The 22,991-nt window shown below is 37.4% G+C and overlaps 1 protein-coding gene across 1 annotated transcript in view; it reads left to right on the top strand.

Moving 5' to 3' along the window:
- Positions 1–22,991, top strand: part of LOC150088828 (transmembrane protein adipocyte-associated 1 homolog) — a 194,872-nt gene that overhangs the window by 4,521 nt on the left and 167,360 nt on the right. The gene's annotated exons all lie outside the window — the stretch shown is intronic.

Genomic DNA, 22,991 nt, shown 5'->3' with positions numbered 1-22,991 from the left:
TATGGTTTGCCAATTGTTTTTTGTAATTAGGTATCCAGTTTTCTCTCTGCCTGCTTGCTGTGGGTGATGGTAGATAACTCTCTTGTCTTCTAACTTCTCCACTAATGCTGGTGCTTCCCAAGGTTCAGTTCTTTCTCCCACTCTTTTCCTCTTGTATATTAATGACCATCTTCCATTGACTGGAAATCTTATCCATAGTTTTGCTGGTGGTAGCATATTGCATTCCACCTTCCAGTTCAAGGAACCTTGTCCTTTACAAACAGCTTCAACTTCTCGAATATTCACTACCAATTCCTTAAATGCTGATCTCCAGATAATTCTTCAGTTGGGCAAAGATTACTTACTTGATTTCAATCATTCTAAAACTTAGTCCTGTAATATATCTTGCAAAAAAGAATTCTTCTGTTCCTATGCTTATCTTCGACGACTCTCCAATTTCTTGGGAAGATCATATATCTCTATTGGCAATTACCCTGACTTCTAATCTGTCTTGACATTAGCACATTACAAATATTGCTTCCTCTGTATCTAAAAAAACTGGGTTTTCTGTTTTGCTTTTGGCGTTACTTTTCTTCCAAACAGCTCTTCACTTTGTACACAGTGAAGAGCCGTTTTCTTCCAAACAGCTCTTCACTGTGTACAAATCGCAAATCTGCCCTACCATGGAATATTATTCTCAAATCTGGGGCAGTGCACCCAATACCTCTCTCAGGCTTCTAGATTCCATTCAAAAAGAGGGCAGTTAGGTTAATTAATGATACTTTCATGGGCACTGTTCTTCTGAATTGGCTTCTATAATTCCCGCTCTGTCTTCCAAAGCAGTCTGAACACACGTCGCAAAGAGTGAACATCTGTTTACTGTCCAACTTCAAACTCAAAGAACCAACTTTTCTTCTTCCTCATTTATTCATTCAATTTCCGTTTTCTGGAGCAACCTTCCTTCATACATATTTCCTGAAAATTACAATAAAAAAAAGTCAAGTCTAATGTCAACAAGTATCTTCATTCATCTTCTTAACCTTCAGCCCATGCACAGTACTAAGTACTACAGGTTCTAATACCTCTTGTGTTTGGGGTTTTCATTTAAAAAAAAAAAAAAAATGTGGACATTAAGCCTGATATACCTTCATCAGTATTATTGATAAATACAGAAAACAACAACTGGCCAAACACTGAACCCTGGGGGACTCTACTAATAATATTAGTCCACGAAGAGCAGTGTCCGTTGATTGCCACTCTCTGTCTTCTCCCACTAACCATCCCTTTATCCATAACAGCAACTTGCCCTTAATGCCATACGGCTCCAATTTGTACAGCAATCTTTTATGTGTAGCAGTATCAAAACATTTCCTGAAATCAAAGTATATGATATCAGAATTAATTTTTTCATCCAGTTTCTTGGTCACTGCATTATTGTAACCTATCAGATTGGTTAGACAAGACTGCCCCTTATTCTATTTTTGTTTCTCCCAGTCTAATTTTGCTATACTGCACAGACAAGAAAATACTTCTGATCAAGCTGTACAAACTGAATGATTTGCCATATGATTAGATCAGGCTGATGTCAAAGTTTGCAGATGATACAAAGGTTGGCAGGGTGGTTAATGATGGTAATGATGGAATGTTACTGCAATAAAATTTAGAAAAATTTGGTCAATGGGCTGAGAAATGGCAGTTGAGGTTCAACATTGACAAATGGATGTGGGCAGCAGTACTCTTAGATTAACTTATCAATTGTGTGTTACTTCACTCAGGGTAGTGGAAAATGAAAATTATCTGGGAGTAACTGTGCAGTCAGATATGAAATTCTCTAATCAGTTCAGACATGCTGCCAGGACAACTTGTGATTTTGCCAGTGATATACAGAAGAAACTTTGCTAGCAGATATAAGGAGGTGATTATCCCTTTGTACATGGCCATGGTTAAGCCATCATTACCTTGAGTACTGTATACAGATCTGGAGGCCTCACTTTAGGAAGGATGTAGCTCTGCTGGAACAGATGCAGAGAAGGGCAACGAGATTGGTGAAGGGAACAAAAGGGGTTCTTACCTAGAAAGGCTTCAGTTCTTCAAATTGCAGTGTCTGGAGACTAGGCACCTGCAGGGTGATCTGATTGAGGTGTTTAAGGCCATTAATGGGTTGAATAAGCTGAATGTGAATGGCATTCTTCCTCTTGCTGAGACTGCACACATTAGGGGGCATAAATTTAAGTTGAGGAAAGACAGTTGCAGAATAGATGTGCAGGAATTAGCCTTCACCAGCGAGTGGTTGATTGTTGGAACAAACTTCTATATGTTGTTGTTTAAGTGGATGGTTTGAATAAATTCAAGGAAGAACTAGACAAATTATTGGAGGATAAGGATAAGTGTGGTTTTATTTTTTTGGTTGATGCTATATAAGCTTGCTTTCTTGCATCATTTGCCACTACTACTGATTCCTTTCACTTGGTTCTAAATGCTTTCTTGCTCTATCTTGTGCTCGTCTTCACTAACTGAGGTTATTTAGTTGCACTGTAGTTTGGTAGTTGCCAACAACATGAAAGAGATTGAAACTTGAAAAGAGCACCACAGTATGTGATTTCATCATTGGGGATGAAGTGACCCTGTTAACCCTACTTCCACCTTGGTCTGCTACTGTCTATGACCCAAAGAAACAAACTTGGAACTTGATCTTAGCATCCTTAAATTCAAAGAGATAGTAACTCTAATTAGATGCCAGTTGGTATCTCATAGACTGCTTTTTAATTTTTTGTTTTCTTTATTAAGTGTTTTTGTGTCAAAATAAAATAAAATCTTCCTGTGTGTTTTTTCTCAGTAACATTTTCTGAATGAAATGTTATTCAGAAATGTTTCATTTTGATTTACCCAAGTTATGAAAGTTAACTTTTGTTTGGGATCTGACCGATGCCATGTGACCAAATGTAGTTTTCTTTTTAGAATTAGCAGAAACACTCCTTTTGTCTTCCATTCATTGTATACTTTTTGAGATGGTTACTTCCCACACCCTAGTGATTTCTTTTGTTTTCTCAGTTGTGGCTCCTGTAAATTGTGCTCCACCTTTCTGAAAATTGGATCAAATAAGAAGCCCTAGGAAAGCATAAGTATTTATCTGATACTAAGGAAGTTGTGAGCATACCATGTGACAGCTTACATTTACACACCACACCATGCATTTAATTATTTGTTGACACAAATTGCGAAATGTTTCTAGAATGTAGAAACACCACTCATCCATCAGACATAATTCGTTCCCCACATACTCAGCCCCTCAGAGGCGAGGTGGATTAGTAGTAATGGCAAATTATGCAAGAAAGCAAGCTTTTTATAGCATCAGTCAAAAAAAAAAAAAAAAAACACGGTTCACCCTCCGTACCTTCCAAGAAATTGATTATTTTATTTGTGCTTTTTTTTATGAAAATTTATCTCTTTTTTCCAAGGGTATAATAGAATGAGAGTGTAATAGAAGATGAGTAAAGAAAATTTTATGGCTCAAATTTCAAAGTAAAGTGGGATAAATTATGTAAATAATAATTAATAAACACTGATTTCAATTAAGATGAAAGCTAAAAATTTAATTTTTATGAAAAAAATTGCATTTGTCAGACAGACATCATGCAAGCAGATATGTTCCATTTAGGGGTACAATGGATAGGTCTATCATTTAATAATTTGGAACAAATCAAAATGAAACAGAAAATACTGCATTGTCATTTAGAGAAAATTAGTTTGGAATGCCATTTGGGAGGATTTAAACCCGCCTCCAAATTGAAAGAAAAAACAATGCCTCTCTGATGCTGTCTGAATCATAAAAGATTAATTAATAACACTGTGATATTTATGAACTTTACACTATCTTTCATTCATTATAACCATGAGTCTCCTTATTGGCTAAGCAATTTTAAATTAGTTTTCTTTAAAAAACTTTGTGCAGCAAAAATTTAATGAACATATTTTTAAAAAATTTATTCTCCAGGAGGTCTGTGTGATCAGAGGAGTTTTATATTGGTGAATTCAGTACACTCACTGGCCAAAAAATTAAATTTTCATTTACTATCTAGTAGCACCACCTTTTGCTCAAATTATAGTCCATACACATTGTGGCATGGATTTCACTAGATGTCTAAGGAAGTCTAGTTCTAGATTTGACCATTCTACCATCAGGATATTTGTCAGCTGCTGTTTTATGGTCGGTTGAAAACTAAAAAGCCGGACTGCTCTGACAATATCTAGACATTCTCCATTGGATTCTGATCTGGAGAATTAGGTGACCAGGGTAGATGTGGTAAATATTAGAAATGTTCCTTGAACGATTCAGATACAATTTCTGCATGGTGGATAGTTGTTGTCATCTTGAAAGACTCCATTACAATCCAGGTAAAAATGAAGCCTTGCAAGCTGAAGGTGGTCCAAGACAACAGAAAGATATTCATTGGAGGTACATGACTTTCTAATGGTATGAACAGACCCAGTCCGTACTAACAGAACATACCCCATACCATGATACTACTTACAGCTGCTTGAGTGGTGGACACAAGATATTCTGGTTGTGTCGCTTCATGAGGTTAATACTGCACTTTTGTTTGCTCCATGACCTGCTCTGGCAGCATGAGCTGCCAGAGTAGGTCATGGAGTTTTGTCAATGATATATAGGAATTTTGCTAGTAGAGACAAGGAGGTGATTATATCTTTGTATAAGGCAATGGTCAGGCCACACCTTGAGTACTGCATACAGGTCTGGAGGCCTCATTTTAGGAAGTATGTAGAGTTGCTAGAACGAGTACAGAGAAGGGCAACAAAATTGGTGAGAGGAACAAAGGGGTTCTCTTACCAGGAGAGGCTTAAAATCTGTAAGTTGCAGCATCTGGAGACTAGGCACTTGTGCTGTTATCTGATTGAGGTGTACAAGGCCTTGAATGGTTTGAGCAGGCTCAATGCTGATGGGATACTTCCACTTGCTGAGATTAAAAACCTGAGGAAGCATAGATTCAAATTGATAAAAGACAGTTGTAGAATAGAAGTGCAGAAGTTTGCCTTTAGCCAGTGGGTAGTTGATTGCTGGAACAGACTTCCATCTGTTGTTGAAATCAGGGGAAATATCATTTCCCCTGATCCAAAGCTACACTGGGATCAGGGGAAATGATATAGCTGATAATGCTGCAAAATCAGCAATTTCCTTGAGTAACTGTTGCCTGTCAGTCCCTTATACAGACTACAGGCAAACAATAATAAACTAAAGCAGATTAAGCCTGTAGTCAAGCAGTGGCAGTCCAGTCTATGCAGCATCCAAAGAGAGGAACTATTCTTGCTCAGCCCCGCATAAGTCACAAAAACTTGTTGTGACCAAATTGACCTTTTATGACAGTGTTATTGCAATGACAGCTCTCACTGAAGAAGTGGTAAGAAAATACACAAAAATTTGACTCCATTGTCTACATATTTCCAATTCAGAAATAAACCTACTAATACCAACTTTATTTATTATCTTCAAACAACACAGTTTACCTATGCATCATGCCACTTGAGGAATATTTTAAAACGTGATTTCTCCATAAATCACTTGTCAGTTCATGTATATTTTTGTCCAGTTTAGCTCTTGGTAGTTTTTACTGAGTGTAGCTTCTAGTGGAAGCTAGGATGTCATGAGCGGTTGTTTAAATTTACTTTGTAAGGTAACACACCTGGCCAATGGTAGCCATATTCCACTCCAGTGGTAGCTATTTGTAAATTAGTTTTCCACTGATAAAAAGTAAACTAAAGCCATTGTCAACCCACTGCAGGGTTGTCAGTGGACCATAATCTGCCACGCTGGTTCAATGCGGATTGGCAGATCAACCATATTTACCAGTCAGGGGCTTGAATCCCAGTTTATTCAAAGAGCATGTGCTGCTGCATGCATCTCTAGATGAGTGGAGAAACTGGGTGTCTACAGTAATTGGTCTCTTACAAATCCTGTTGTTTATAAAAATTACTCTGTAGCTGAATACTGAATATATCAAAGTGAATTACAGCCGATTTTTAGCTAATTTTCCCTCTTGGAAATATAGTAGTAGGATGTACAGTAGATGTGGATATACAGTGTACATATTCAGTTTTTCTAGTTTCCAATATGAAATTGCTAGTTCTTTTAACGCTACTTGTTTTTCATAATTCATTTTGGGAGACATGATCATAATCGTGATATGTCCAAAACCACAGTCTGAATAGATGTATTATATCAAGGTTGCACTGTATTTACTTATTTTTACATGGTAACCTATTTAGAGGTTACCAAATAATTTTTTGATCTTTTTCTTTATATTGATTTGATGCATTATAGCCTTAGCTGCCAGTGTGCCATTAAACGTCAAATAACCAACCATCCTACATACCAATCTATAGCTGTTCCCCATTAATTTGAATTTTATGACGTGTATAGTTCAAGCATAATTTATAATCTTGAAAATTTCATATCTTTCATTTTACTGTCCCCTCTAAAATGCTTAGTTAGCAAACTCTGTAGCCCATGTTGTTGAAGTTTTTCCTCATGGGCACCTATTTTCCAATCTGACCAGGTGTTTCACCCATATCTGGACCTTTTCAAGAAGTTTGATGTTTTTGGGTTTTTTTATCGATGGTCTCCATAGTCAGGTATTGTATTCCAAGTTCTGTGTCACAATTGCCTTATTTGGTGAGATTATAAACTATTTATCTCTACAAGAAAATGTTAGGAATCATCAATAGGGCAGTGGTCTATGACCTTTACCCCTACTTACTGCTTGTCTGTACTGCATAGAGTACTGCATTTCTACCTGGATCACAATCCCCTGCTCCTATTTTTAATTTTCCTCCTCATAATATGTCATTATCCAGGTATTGCTGAAGTCTATTTAAGCCATCATTTTCCACCCTCCCAATCTTTTCATCATCTCTACACTTAACACCATGCGTGCCCTCTATTCCTTCTTTGAATGTCATTTAAGGAAATTAGAAACATTGGCCCAAGCACAAATCCCTGAGGGACCCCACCACAGCACTGGCCCAATATAAAAAAACAGGCATTTTAATCACACTCCTCTGCCTCTTATACTGCAACCATCCTACGGGGGGGGGGGGGGGTGTATGAAAAGTAAGGTAACACATTTTTTCTCTTGATGATGTTTAATAATATGAAGTTCAAATTACACACCAAGAAATAAGTGAACATGCACTTGATCCAACAATGGATCAGTTTAACAATACCAGTACTGAAGAAGTCCGTGCCCACACGCAGTAACCTGCGTGTGGGCACGGACCACTCACAAGTGGTGTGGGCAGTGTGTGTGTGTGTGGAGTTGCATTGTCATTCAACAAAATCACACCGCTTGTCAGGAGTCCTGGTCGTTTGCGTTGAATTTTGGCTGTCAGGAGTCCTGGTCTTTTGCGTTGAATTTTGGCTTTCAGTTTTGCCAACTTTGCACAGTAAAGCTGTACATTGATTGTTCCTCCCTTCGGCAAGAAATCCATCAACAGAACGCCTTGGCGATCCCAGAACACTGTGGCCGTGACTTTTCGGACACTAGGAACAGTTTTGAATTTTTTGCGTCCAGAGAGCAAATGCATTGTTTGCTCTCCAGGGTAAAGTGATGATGGGAAACATTCATGGAAGTAATCATAGAATCTTCTAGGCTTTTTATACAAACTAAAAGATACTGTGCAAGGCTTAGACCTAAATGGATGTCAGATCAACTGTTGCAACTCATGGCAGAAAAGAAAAATGCATGGGATGCATATATATTATTAGGTGATACAGAAGTCTATGGTAGATACAAATTAATCTGTAATCAAGTCATAAAAGAGATTAGGCAACTGAGGCAGATTATGAGAGGTCTCTGGCAAGAATGCAAAGAAAAGCAGCTAAGACTTCTTTACATATGTAAACACTAGAAGAAGGGGGATGAATCACATTAACCCACTAGATGTGAATGGTTTAAATATTGATGATCCTGCTCAGGTTGTTGAATAGATATTTAGCATTTGCATTCACACATGAGAAATGTTTTAGGGATGCATGTATCAAATTCTGACAGAGAGCTACATGAGAAGTGAAAGACTATTGTTGAGGCTAAACATAATAAAAAAGACACTTGGGGTGGATGGGATCTATCCAAACTGTCACTTATGTTTATTGTCTATCAGGAATAAAGATCCCATCAACTGTCAGCCTCAACTACCCATGTAAGTTAATTATTCCAGTAATTTATAACTCGCTGGCTAAAATAAACTTCCTACAATCTAGTCTAAATATCTCCCTCCCCCCTGTAACTTGAAATTATGGCCCCTAGTTCTAGAATCATTTATAACTGAAATTTTGTCCATATTCATTTTACTTGGGCCTCTCAGAGCCTTAAACACTTCAATCAAGTTGCCTCTAAGGTGCTTAGTTTCCAAGCTCTGCAACCCACATTTTTTTTTTTTTTTTTTATGTGAACCCCAAACACGAGAGGTATTAGAACCTATAGTACTTAGTACCGTGCTTGGGTTGGAGGTTGAGAAGACAAAAGAAGATATTTGTTGACATTGGACTTGAACTTCTGTAGATTGTAATTTTCAGGAAATATGTATGAAGGAAGGCAGTTGAAGGAAGATGAAAAGTTGGTTCTTTGGGCTTGAAGTTGGACAGTAAATGGATGTTGGCTGGTGGTGGCACGTGTTCGGACTGTTTTGAAAGAGAGAGTGGGAATTATAGAAGCCAATTCAGAAGAACAGTGCCCATGGAAGTATCTGTAGAAGAGGCATGCAGCAGAAACAGTATGTCTATGAGAAAGCGAGTGGAGAGACTCTGTTAGAGATTAATCATTAATTAACCTAACTACCCTCTTCTGAATGGAATCAAGAAGCCTGAGAGCAGGCTTCCCTCATATGGACTCCCTTTTGCCAATCTCACCAGGCGAGTTACCAATCTTTGTACCCTTTCAAGAAGCTCAATGCCTTTCTTTAAGTTTGGTCTCCATACTTGAACACAGTGTTCCAAGTGTGGTCTAACAATAGCAATTGTTAGACCACACTTCTCTTCTAGCAATTGTTCGATGAATCATTGATAGGACACCTTGGGCCTTCCTTACTACCTGTTTACAATGCACAAAGAACTTCATGTCTGACCATATTGTAACTCCCTTATCGTAATTCCCTTTCTTCCACTACTGACTTTAGTTCAAATCCACCAAGTATATAAGTTAATTTGGGGTTGCTGTTTTTCAGGAATTGTAAGACCTTACATTTTGCTGAATTAAAGCATAGCTGCCACTTATCTGACCATCCCTATCTAAGTCACTCTGAAGAAGCTCTGCTTGGTGGTGATCATTAACTATTCTACTGATCTTTACATCATCTGAAAATTTAGACATCACGCCCTCTATCCCTTCATCAATGTCATTTAAGAAAATCAAAAACAACAGTGGTTCCAATACTGATCCTTGGGAACCCCACTTCTTACATTAACCCGATCTGAAGAATAACCATTTATCACAACCCTCGGCCTCCTGCCCTGCAGCCCTCCTGCTATCCATCTAAGGAGTTTCCCTGTGATTCCAACCTGTTCCAGCTTATAAAGTAACCACTCATGTGGGACTGAGTCAAATGCTTTGCTGAAATCCAAATAAACAATGTCAAAATTATTCCCTAAATCCAGCTCATGAGTGACCCTGTCAAAATAACTAACCAGATTCGTTAAACATGATTTTCCCTTTACAAAACCATGCTGTGTTATCCTTCAGAATTTCATTTCTATCTAAATGATCCTGAATTCCACCCTTGATCATTGCCTCCATGATTTTCCCTACTACTGAAGTTAGACTGACCAGTCGACAATTTTCCATTATACTCTTAGAACTGCCTTTATATGTTGATGATACATTAGAACTTTTCTATTTTGACAGAATCACTCCCAAGTCCAGTGATGCTCTCATAATGGTTCAATAATTATGGCCTTAATGGTTCAATGCACTCACTTGCTGCCTCCCTTAAAATTATAGGGTACATGCCATCAACCCCAAGAGCCTTACTCGCCTTTAGGCTCGAAAGTTTTTTTATTAAATAATCATGTGAAATTTCAATATTATTAATTACTTATTTTTCAACTTTACTCCCATGATTTCTCATTGAAATAAAGAGTTTTTTTCCTGTAAATATTGATGCAAAATAACTGTTGAGTTTATCTGCAACATCAGCATAATACTATCCTATGTCCATTACATAAGCATCCAATCTGATTTGGCCTTCTATTCACATTTATATGAAGTATTCCTAATCCCCACACTTTGTTCTCTTTGCCAGTGATTTCTCATAATCTGCTCTGCCAGCCTAACCTTTTCTGTGCACTATTACAGATCAATTTGTAGCTGTTACTGACTTCAGTACTTTTTCTGCTCAAGTAATCTGGCGAGTAATTACAGACCAGTTAGTTTAACTTCTGTTCCGGGTAAAATAATGGAGTCACTGGTTAAAGATGCATTGCAGGATCATCTAGACAAGACTGCAGCAATAATTCAGACACAACATGGGTTTGTTAAGGGAAAGTCTTGTCTGACAAATTTGATTGGTTATTATGATGTGGTCACAAAGGAACTGGATGCAAAAAATAATTTTGATATCATATACTTGGATTTCAGGAAAGCTTTTGACACTGTTGCGCATGGAAGACTACTGTACAAATTGGAGCAGAATGGTATTAAGGGTAAGTTGCTACAATGGATAAAAGGATGGTTAAGTGGGAGAAGACAGAGGGTGGTAATCAATGGGTGCTGCTCTTCGTGGACTAATGTTATTAGTGGAGTCCCACAGGGTTCGGTGTTGGGTTGTTTTGTGTATTTATCAATGATATTGATGAAGGTATATCAGGCTTAATGTCGAAGTTTGCAGATGACACAAAGGTTGGCAGGGTTGTTAATGACAATAATGGTAGTGTGCTACTGCAACAGGATCTAGATAATTTGAGCAGATGGGCTAAGAAGTGGCGACTGAAGTTTAACCTTGACAAATGCAAAGTACTGCATATGGGTAGAAGTAACCCCAGAGAAACGTACCAACTGTGTGGTACTACACTTAAGGCGGTAGAAAATGAAAAAGATCTGGGAGTAATTGTGCAGTCAGATATGAAATTTTCTGAGCAATGCAGACAGGCTGCTAGGGCAGGTCATGGGGTTTTGTCAATGATATATAGGAATTTTGCTAGCAGGGAAAAGGAGGTTATTGTCCCTCTGTATAAGGCAATGGTCAGGCCACGCCTTGAGTACTGCGTACAGGTCTGGAGGCCTCATTTTAGGAAGGATGTAGATTTGCTTGAGCGTGTACAGAGAAGAGCAACACGATTGGTGAGGGGAATGAAGGGATCCTCTTACCAAGAGAGGCTTAAGTTCTGCAAATTGCAGTGGCTGGAGACTAGGCACCTGCGCGGTGATCTGATTGAGGTGTATAAGGCCTTGAATGGGTTCAGCACGCTGAATTCTGATGGGATCCTTCCACTTGTTCAGATTACGAACCTACGGGGAATAAGTTCAAATTAAGAAAGGACAGATGTAGAATAGATGTGCGGAAATTTGCCTTTAGCCAGCGGGTGGGTAATTGCTGGAACAAACTTCCATCTGTCGTTGTGGAAGTTGATAAGTTAAATAAATTTAAGGAGGAACTGGACAGGCATTTGGAGGGAATGGTGTGATTTTTTTTTTTTTTTTGGCTGATGCTGCATAAGCTCATACACTTGCTTTCTTGCATCACGTGCCACTACTACTACTACTACTACTACTTCATTATTCATCCAACTTGGAATCCTTCTCATGGAGTATTTTTTAATGGTATATATGCATTCAAAGCTTCTGTGATTAACGTAAAAGGTATACCATAATTCAGTTGTATTCGCTGTCTGTGAGATATATACCCAATTAATAGAGGTCATGTAGCACCTTAAGCCATCGTAATTTGCTTTCCTGAAATTATAAGTACCCATTCCTTTGCCTTTAACTTCTGCTACCTCTCTTCATCGTCCACTGTCACTGTAGAACTCCACAATCACTTCCTGCTGCTGGTTCCTGTACTGTCAGCCCTATTATGTCATCTGGTTCATGGGTGATGATGAGGTCTAGAATATTCTTTTTCCTAGTACTTTCCCTGACATGTTGATACAAATAACAATTATCTAGTTGATTTAAAATGCCACCTATTCCAACAGAACCATATCCTTCAAAAAATGAGGCGTACAGACCTGTATGCAGCACTCAAGATGTGCCCTAACCACTACCTTATACAATGGCATAATCATTTCCATATCCCTGCTGCCAAATTCCTGTATATCATTGAAAAAATCCCATGAGCTGTCCTATAAGCCCATCTGCACTGCTTAGAGAACTGCATATCTGACTGCAAAATTACCCCCAGTTCTTTTTTGAGCCAGTTCTCCGTTTCCTTCAGTGTCATACAATAGTAGTAGTGGTATATGTGTCTGATGAATGGTGGCACCTGGAATGTCAGTTTAACTCCACTGTGTTTTGCTGTGGTGATAGAGGAGATAACAAAGTGATAGATCTGCATGACCGGGGAAGATTATAAGGCTTGTCAAGTTTCAACAGAATTCTTAATATAGCAGATTTCCAGAAATTTGGGAAAAAAGACCATTGTAGACATTTATTATATAAATTTAGAAGAACATTAGGACAGCAGGAGTGAAGTTTTATCAAGAACTCCCCTTCATAAGATCTTCGCCGGGACACCGATTAAGTTTAACCCTGGTAATGGCAGAATATAATTCAACAAGGGTAAAAGGAACAGCAACTGAGGTAGTAAAGTAATTATGATTAAGTGATCAAATATCTGTATGACAGGGCAAATCTAAAAGGGATCATCAAGTAAGAAGAGAGCATCCAGAATTGAATTTATAGGGTTTGTCCAAGAAAGCGATTCAGTGTTATTATTTATAATAGTGTTTTAGATAATAAGTGCATGTAGCTTGTTTCTAGCAGTTTTGTAAACAATGTTCCAGGGATTTTTATTACCAACATGATGAACAAATTTCTTTCAGGTGTCATATTTGGATTTAGCAATGAGTTTGACATATTGGTGTTTTTACTTTAAGGTAGATTGCATGGAGTTGGTTGACATCATCAGCTGGCCAAGAATGTCTATGCTGTTGATAATTTTTTCATGCATGAAAGACTTCATGATGCAAGATTGTCAATTCTCTGTTCCACCAAGGAGTGGTAACATGTTTATTAGATTTCCTATTAGTAGAGAAAGTAGCAGCATTGAGGAGAGTATTGTAAACAAGAGTAGCACAGTCATCTGGAGGCATATTTTCAGAAACTTCAGAAAACAAGAATCAAAAATCAAAATATTAGAGAATTTCTGCCAGTTGGCATTTCGCAAGGGAAAGCGAGAGGAGGTGGCAGTATACCGAGAAGAAATGGAAGGAACAAGTTGAAAGAAAATTGTGCGATGGTCATAAGTCCAATCCATACAAACTGTCCAAGAACAGATTTTCTTGGACAGTTTGTATGGATTGACTTGGCATTAAAATCACCAGCTACAATAAAATTTGTGTAAAGACAGTATGCTACTGCAAATGGATCTAGATAAGTTGGGCAAATGGGCTGAGAAGTGGCAACTGAAGTTTAACATTGACAAATGCAAAGTACTGCATATGGGTAGCAGTAACCCAAGAGAAACGTACCAACTGTGTGGTACTACACTCGGGGAAGTAGAGAGTGAAAAAGACATGGGGGTAATTGTGCAGACGGGCTGCCAGAGCAGGTCATGGAATCTTGTCAAATTTATATAGGAATTTTGCTAGCAGGGACAAGGAGGTGATTATCCCATTGTACAAGGCATTGGTCAAGCCACACCTTGAATACTGTGTACAGTATTCAAGGTGTGGAGGCTTTTTCTGGAGGCATCATTATAGGAAGGATGTAGAGTTGCTAGAACGAGTACAAAGAAGGGCAACAAGATTGATGAGGGGAACAAAGGGGTGCTCTTACCAAGATGGGCTTAAGTTCTTCAAATTACAGCACCTGGGGGTGCTATAATTTGAAGGCACCTAGGCACAGACGAGGTGATCTGATTGAGATGTATAAGGCCTTGAACAGGTCGAGCAAGCTCAATGCTGATGGGATTCTTCCTCTTGTTCAGATTAAGAACCTGAGAGGGCATAGATTCAAACTGAAGAAAGACAGTTGTAGAATAGAATTGCATAAATTTGACTTTAGCCAGCGGGTAGTTAATTGCTGGAACAGACTTCTATCTCTTGTTGTGGAAGTTGATAGCTTAAATAAATTTAAAGCTGAGATGGATAAGCATTTGGAGTGAATAGATCAGTGAAATGGGAGGTGTTTTTTTTTTTTTTTTTTTTTGGCTGATGCTGCATAAGCTTGGTTGCATCATATGCTTCTGCTAATGCTAATCTGCTTAGTGACTTGATTGCAGACTAGTTTGCACTTATTATAGGTTTCTATGTCCTCTGCCAATTTTTAACTATCCCCTGCATTTTCTTCTCTGCTACTAGCCTCATCAGTTCATCTGATATCCATTTAGGTCTAAACCCCTGCAATGATATCTCTTAGTTGGTATAAAAAGTTTAATAGCATCTATGATTACTTCCCTGAATGCTTTTCATTTCGAATTTGCTATTGGTACCATCATCAGTTGTCTGTCTGAATAGAATTTAAAAACTGTCCGAGACCATTATAGTCACCTCTACGAAAGAAAAATCCTTTCTCTTTACCATTTACAGTTTGTTACATCTTTAAGTAAATCCCACATCAATACTGTGATCACTGCAACCTAATGGTTCTTTTATCTGCAAATTCTTAATGCATGAAGAGTCACTACTGATAATCAGATGTAGAGTATTGCCTTTTCTAGTTGCCTCTCTCTCTTACATGCTGGTGTAGAAAACAGTCATCCAGTAAATCCAGAAAAATCTTGCTAATGTGTGAGTGGCCCACACACAAGTTCCGTTAATATCTGGAAAGTTAAAATCTCCCATTATAAGACATTCTTATTTGCTGACCGACCCTATTTGCATATATTGTTCTTCATCATACTTATATCACACCAAACTGACTCAGCATTGCACTGACCATCCACATCAACTGGGTGCACTGCCTTAGATTCTGTGTGCTTCTTTACCAACAGCATAACACCTCTTCCCCCTCTCCTACCCTATCTCTCCTTTCTTTTATACACTGTACTCCCCATATTCAAATTCTGCATCCATTGTCTTAGTGGACCATGTCTCAGAATATCCCTGCAATGTCCATGTTTGATGACTTAACCAATACCTCATATTCATCAAATTTGCTTACTAGACTCTTAGAATTATTGTACATGCAATTATACATGCACCTATTTTTACTCTTAGTAACTCTAACACAGCCCATGTAGTACCTGTATTTACTTATTCCATGAGGACTCCCAGCAGGCCTTGTAATCTCTCACACCTTGGTTTCCAAGCTGCTGCACGTCCTAACAGAAGTAGAAAAAGAATCATTTAAATCTCTGCTGCTGTTAATCTATTCATTATTCTGTTTTTTTTTTTTTTTTTTCAGGATACTGAATAAATTTAGTCAGGAAAGATTTTTTTTTATGCCATTATTTCAAGCACAGTACTGTACCCAGAGTTGTGTTAAAAAGGAGAATTCTTTGCTTTCAGCAAAGTGTTCCCTCCATTTTTTTTTTTTTTTTTTTTTTTACTGATGCTGTATAAGCTTGCTCTCTTCCAGTACTAAGACCAAATGTTTTGTGTTAAAATGAGATGGCATTATGCAAGGTTTACCTGTACTCTTTTAAAGCCTTTATGCCTAGGACCTTTTTTGCTCCAGGCAGACATACCCTATTACTAATCCACCTATTTTTATTGCAAAGAATGTTATCCATTTCATTTTTAGTAGAGGTTCTTCAATAAAACCCCATCCTTTTGATATGGAGCAGTCTGTTCTTGACAATTTTTGTTGAGTGCATAACCAGGCAGGATCCTAGAATCCCTGACAAATTCCCAGTTTTATTTCACTCTAGGACATCAACTTGCTTCCTTGGTGACTTGTTCTCACCTATCGATGCATCAAACTTTAATTTCAGTTTACCACACTGTATGCCTAGAATGTAATAAAAACCAGGAGTGACTGTGGAATACATGCTGAAAACTATACAACCACAATGACTCATTATTTATTGGAGAATTGTTTAGCCATTCCCAATGGAATAAAATTTGGACTATTGTCTAGTCTAAATTTCAGCTCTGTGCAATTAACCATTTTCCATATACAGGCCGTCCAAGTGAAATTTTAATCACCCTGTGTTATAATACCTATTTGCCAGTGTAAATACTTGTTCAGATGAAATCCTACTGTCATTTTGTGAGCTTGAACAATTGATATTTTTGTGCTGTAATTATTGTTTATATATTATTACTATTTAGTATGAAATAAATTTAAGTTTTTGAGTTACTAGGGTTATCTTTATTTAATATTAAACTGTTCATACAGGCGGGCTCCTGGTTTATGTCAGGTTGAGTTCTAAAGCAGATTCCAACTTTAAATGGAACCTATTAATATTTAAGGCAGTGGTCTCAAACTCAAATTGCATGCGGGCCGTATGTTAGTTTGTCTCCATCTATATAGCAATATGAACTGCATAGCTGTGCATCCAGCTAACCAACTAGTGACTGACTCAAGGAAAATATATATCAGAAGTACCAACTCAATAGAAAAAATCGGAAACACCAGAATACTGAAGCACCACCAACTGTCGGCTGGCGAACTAAATTTACTGATTGTATCGAAGTGGGAAGTTCTCCCACCTTACCCCAGTCATGTGGCCTGGCATACAAGCATACAGTGACAAAGACAAAGCCCCAACCTATTCATTCTATCTCTTTTTCCTTCAGTAGCAATCGCGCACATAAGCTCAGTCCATATCTCTATGTCTCTAAAATTATAAGCACCGTATTTACAACAAATACATAATTGAAATGTATTCGCGGACCGTGTAAAATTGCTTCAGATGCAGCCCACAGGCCGCCAGTTTGAGACCACCGATTTAAGGCATGTAATTCACCCTCTGACTTTTTCTGTGGGCACCACACTTGTACAAAGAAGCTTAAATTTGTGACCAACTTCATTGTTTGGCAAACTAGAATTACTTGCTACAATTATTTTAGCTTTTATTCAACAAAATAGACTTATGACTTATTTGTTTTATGATGAGCATCACATAGAAATTAATAATTAAATTTTAAAAGGTAAAAACAGACTCCACATATTTGTAAATTAAATTGTTTATTGATTGTTACCCAATGGTGGAATAAAGAATTTCCTACACAAAGATATTTTCAATTAACCAAATAAAATTTTGATTTATGTTAATGTTTCATATCCTGCTTTGGGATTTCATTCCCAGGGTCTTCTGAGGTTATGACTGGTGGATCCTGTGAGGTTCATTCTTTTAGGAACTCCACACAAGGGGATATAACTTTAAATTGGAAAAGGATGGTTACAGATTTATTTTTTTACAATGAAAATTAATCTGTTTTATTATGCTGCTTCATTTTTGTTTATAAATGAAGTTCCTTCCATATGTAATACTTTTTAGGAATCTTTTAATTTAATTAACTTGTAGTTTAGTGTTGGAGGACTTAAAATTTTTGTTTTATGGCAATAATTAGAGTATCTTGTAAGATAAATTGTTAAATATATGGATAACTGTATTTTCTGTTGTCAATGATAACAATAACAATCTAGATTTATATTTCAGCATAAATCTGGATTGTTATTGTTATCTTTGACAACAGAAAATGCAGTTAACAATCTAGATTTATATTTCTCTGTGGCTAAGAAGAGCTTACATTTACTGATCTCAGTAAATATAGTATTTGCTACCATTACTGTATATCTTTGAAACTAGGTCAAAGCTGAACTGTGAACTTACGTTTCAGATCAATAAAATGCACAGGAATAGCTCTGTGTCAAAATATGCCTGCAAGAGATTAAAACGCTCTTCTCTAAAACATTTAATATGAAGATTAACTTTTTATTTTTATTGATTTCCATCAAGCTAAATTATTAATCCTGTAGATTATCCAATATACTGTTAGTTTTCATTATTACAATAATTATTTTCTTCTTTGTAATTTTAAACCCAGTTCAAGCTTATTCTGAAATATTCAGAATATTTCAAGTAGTATTCTTTCACATTAATATTAAAATTTAGAGAATTGTTAAAACAAAATAATATAAATAAAATTAGTTTATTTTTGTGTCATACATCCATCATTTACTACAAGACTTCTTTAACAACGTTATTGGCCCATGCATGGGGTGCACCATCATTTTTTCTCGCCCTTTTACATTCTGAAACCGCTCAATACACCTTACAGTAATTTATAATGCCTTTATTAAAAATTCAAGCGCTTTCCATCAAATGGGGTAAAAGTGAATAGGCCACTTAATGCCTACTTTAGAATTAAGAACAATACATAGAAATTAAACTCCGAGCAGTTCTCTAAACTATTTATTTTATTATGTAGAAAAGGTTAGAAGTGCGAAATTTTTCCTATTTGGTAATCCTAAACATTGGATTATTCAAAGTCTTAGATGTACCAATCTAATTAAATTTGGTGCATTCACAGATTTGCTATACATCCAGCAGTAATTTTTCGATATATGTTAATGAATTCCCTTTTAACAATTCCAGAAATCTCTGTTGAATGGGATTAAATCCACCAACAGAACACCTTGGTGATCCCAGAACACTGTGGCCATGACATTTGAAACACTAGGAACAGTTTTGAATTTTTTGCACACAGGAGATTGTGGATGTTTGCTCTCCGGGGAAAGTGATGAACCCACATTTCGTCTGCTGTGACTACGCAATCGAGAAAATCCTCTCCTTTATCGCAAAGGGTTCTTCTCCAGACATATCCCCCATGCGTTTTGCTTTGTCCTCCTCTGACAATTGTGGGGGCACCCAGCGGCAGCACACCTTTCAAAAGCCAAGGACATCATGAACAATTTTGTGAACAGTTGACTTGCTCATGTTCACTATTTGTGCAATGCAATTTCATGCAATTTCACTTGCCTGTTTTCAAGAATGATGCCCTTAATGCTCGAAATGTTGTCTTCTGTCTTGCTCAATGAAGGCCTGCCCACCCGATGTCAATCTTCAATGTCAACACGGCCCACGTTAAATTCATTGTACCAAAAACACACCTGCTTCTTTGTCATCACCTTTTTGCCATACACAGCAACCAGTGCACTGTGAATGTCACTTAGTGAAGACCCTTTTGCTTGCAAAAAACCAAATAACTTCATGAACACCTGTTTTGGACCACACTTGCATGGTAGCTGCCATTTTGCAACTGAAATCTTCTGTGAGGCGACAGTACTGCAACACTGCACTGGCAGTCTTTTTGAACGTTATTAACAGGTCTTTTTGTCTACCGCATTTCATCTCATTCCCTTTCACCATTATTAAGAGAAAAAAAAAGTGTTACCTTACTTTTCAGAAACCCGTCATACAAGCCTGTAGTATTTGTGATTACTGAACAGAAAATCCCCAGAAACCCCTCCCTTTCCAGTGAACTGGTTAGATTCTGCTTAAAAGCATTACCCACGATGTGGACTTCAGTCATTACTGTTTGACAGTATGAATGGTTTGATATGGCATCATCCAGTACTTTCTTTCTTTCCTTCCTTCCTTCCTTTCTTTGCCTCTTATATAAAATCTGTAAATGAACTATAGTTATAATTCATTTAGTTGTTTAAGTATTCTTTTGCTTGATCTAATCTTAAAAAAATGCAGTAATAGAAAAGCAAAAATATGGAAAAACAAGAGTTAATTTTTTTTTTTATTTCACAATTTATTTTCTTTTATTTCACTTTATAATTATTCTCTCTTCACTTGGCTATAACTCAATACCTTTTAAGGATTCTCCCCCACCACTATTCTTCTCTCCCTCTCTCTTTCTCTCTCTCAAAAAGTTTAGAACTCTCAGTAGATAGGGTTAAATAATTCCTTAAAAAATTCCTAAAATAATTCCATTTTGTACTACTTTGCAGGTTATAAAAACTAGATAGAAAAGGTAGATAAGATCGTTAGTTAATATCTAAAGATATTATATTTTCAAGTGGCAGAGCTGACCATGGAAGTTTTCGAATCAGTTTACAATAAATTTTTATCCCATACCTTTCACTTGGCATTAGATTTTAGAGATTCTAGACAAATTAAGAGATTAATAACCAGGGTTTAAGTGTCACTAGTGAATAATCCTTGGCTGAGTGCATTTGGTAAAGTATGTGAAATAAATATTCATTTATTGAGCATAATTACATATTAATTATAAGGAGATAATATTATATTAATTTAAACTGAACAGGAATAATAATTGTTGATCTGATAACTGCTTCATAAAATAAAGTAAAATTAGTTTTGTAAAAATTCTTGATTATCCAGGGTAGTGGGGTGGTGGAAGGGAAAAAAAGCTAAATTAATTCAAAACAAATATAAGAAAACTTGTATACATAATGTATTTGCATTACAAAAAAAAAAGTCCGAGGTAATTTAAAATGTCCTTTCGTGGTTTTTTTTTTTTTTTTTTTGTTATGCTACTAAAGCTCAGCTGCTTTCTTTTGTGTGAGTGATTCATTGAAAAGGCCTCTGGAGTCAGGAACTCTGTAATTCATCTGTAATGCTACTATTCGAATCTATAAAACGCCTTTATTATGATAATATAAAATAAAATACATGCGTACTGTTCGTATAACTGTATATTAAAATATTAAAACAAAATAAAATAAAATAAATGTTGTGTAACAAGAATAAAATACAATAAAATATATAAAATTAAAAGCAATAAAAGTTGTATAAAATCACTAGAACCACTAACACAGGAGCTTTTGGCAGCAGTGGCTGACTTCATCAGCTATAGTGGTTGCATCATGAACTACAGTGTCTGCCCACAGTTCACTTCTTGTGCATTGGAACCAGAAACTGGACAGGCCAGTGAACAAAGAAATGACATCAAATGATGCCATAATCTCACACTCTTCTACCTCTTGAGCACGGACGAACTGTACAAATTCCCTGCTGTATTTAATAGTATGATCCGAGTGTCCTACTACAGGGGATACAAGTTTGGCCAGAAATATGGATAGTTCATGTGTCGGACTGCCAATAAACGACGCAATAGGTCTGAGAGGTACCCCAGCCTTGTGCACTTTAGGCAGACCATAAAATATAGGTAAGTGACAACCCGACGCATGCAACCTCCAAGAAACCTCCTCAGATATTTTTCCTGCCTTAAGCCAACTCTGGACCAACTTATTAACCTGTTGTTCTAGTCCGCTCAGAGGATTCCTATGAATGATCTTATACATAGACCTATCATTCAGTAAACTAAGGGCCTTTTCTTGATAGCTGTCTTTGTTCAGCATTACCGTAGATCTATCCTTGTCCACACATAGTATTACAATATTATCATCTTGTTTTAATTCTCTTAATGCTTTTCTTTGTGCAACTGTTAAATTGGAAGAGGCTTTGCGTACTGAACCTAATATGCACAATGTCCTAATCCAGATCTCATTAGCTGTGACCTCAGGCAAATTGGCCACAACTCTCTCTATACCCATTGCGATATCTGCTATGGGACGCCTACAAGGGATTAAACTAAAATTGGAGCCTAGATTTAATAATTCTATCTGTTTGTTTGATGATAACTGCTTATCACTCAGGTTATGAATGAAATCGCCTCCAGTGATTACATCACTTTCCCCCCTGGCTTCTTCTCTTAATCTATTATATTTGTTCACTTGCCTTTGTCTATATTCATCCAAGATCCGGGTAGCTTTGGCCATCACTGTAAAATCATTCGTAGGAATCCCCTGAGCGGACTAGAACAACAAGTTAATAAGTTGGTCCAGAGTTGGCTTAAGGTAGGAAAAATATCTGAGGAGGTTTCCTGGAGGTTGCATGCATCGGACTGTCGCTTACCTAGATTTTATGGTCTGCCTAAAGTGCACAAGGTTGTGGTACCTCTCAGACCCATTGTGTCGTTTATTGGCAGTCCGACGCATGCACTATCCATATTTCTGGCTGAACTTGTATCCCCCGTAGTAGGACACTCGGATCATACTATTAAAAACAGCAGGGAATTTGTACAGTTCGTCCGTGCTCAAGAGGTAGAAGAGGTGAGGTTATGACATCCTTTGATGTCATTTCTTTGTTCACATGTATACCTGACGAACACAGCTTGGATTGTGTGCGGAATGCTTTGAGTAGGGATAGTACTTTGAAAGATAGGACAATCCTAAGTGGTGAAGATATTTGTGACGGTGTTGGCTTATGTTTATCTAGTACCACTATATTATTCCAAAAGGTTATGTACCAGCTGGTTCGCAGAGTGGCAATGGGTTCACCTATTAGTGCAATTATAGCCAACTTAGCCATGGAAGAATTTGAAGATAGGATGTTGGGGAGCTCTAATTCTTCCCCCATTACGTGCACGGTGATACAAAGAGGACACGAAATAGAAATACTCAATTGGTTGAATAGCTGTTCGCCTTATATTTGGTTCAATTCGGAAGTTGAGCAGGAGGGCCCTTCCGTTCCTAGACATGTGTGTATACAGAGAAGGGCGACACTTGAAAACTAAGGTGTATAGAAAACCTACATGTCAGGACCAATACACACACTTCAAAACAGCTCAAGCCAGTTGCCACAAAAATAGTGTGGTTAAGGCCTTAATGGCTTTCCATTAAGTGGTGGGGTCCCATTGCTCCTCGTCTGAAGAGAGAGGCGACGAGATATATTACAGCAGACCTAGAAATGTGTGGTTAACCCCCAGAGCATCATTGAGAGGTGTTTAAGAGGTATGAACAACAGTCGCAGGGATCCTGTTTCCACCGCATACATCCCCTACTATCCGGGCATTTCGGAACCCATTTCCCGCATCTTGTGTTCGTGTAAGATATGCTGTGTGCATCTGCCAGGTCAGA

The sequence above is a fragment of the Mastigoproctus giganteus genome, chromosome 3, assembly GCF_048544385.1.
Source record: "Mastigoproctus giganteus isolate SK-2022 chromosome 3, ASM4854438v1, whole genome shotgun sequence".
NCBI lineage: Eukaryota > Metazoa > Arthropoda > Arachnida > Uropygi > Thelyphonidae > Mastigoproctus > Mastigoproctus giganteus.
The sequence above is the reverse complement of the archived record's forward strand: the minus strand, read 5'-3'. Positions and strand labels throughout refer to the sequence as shown.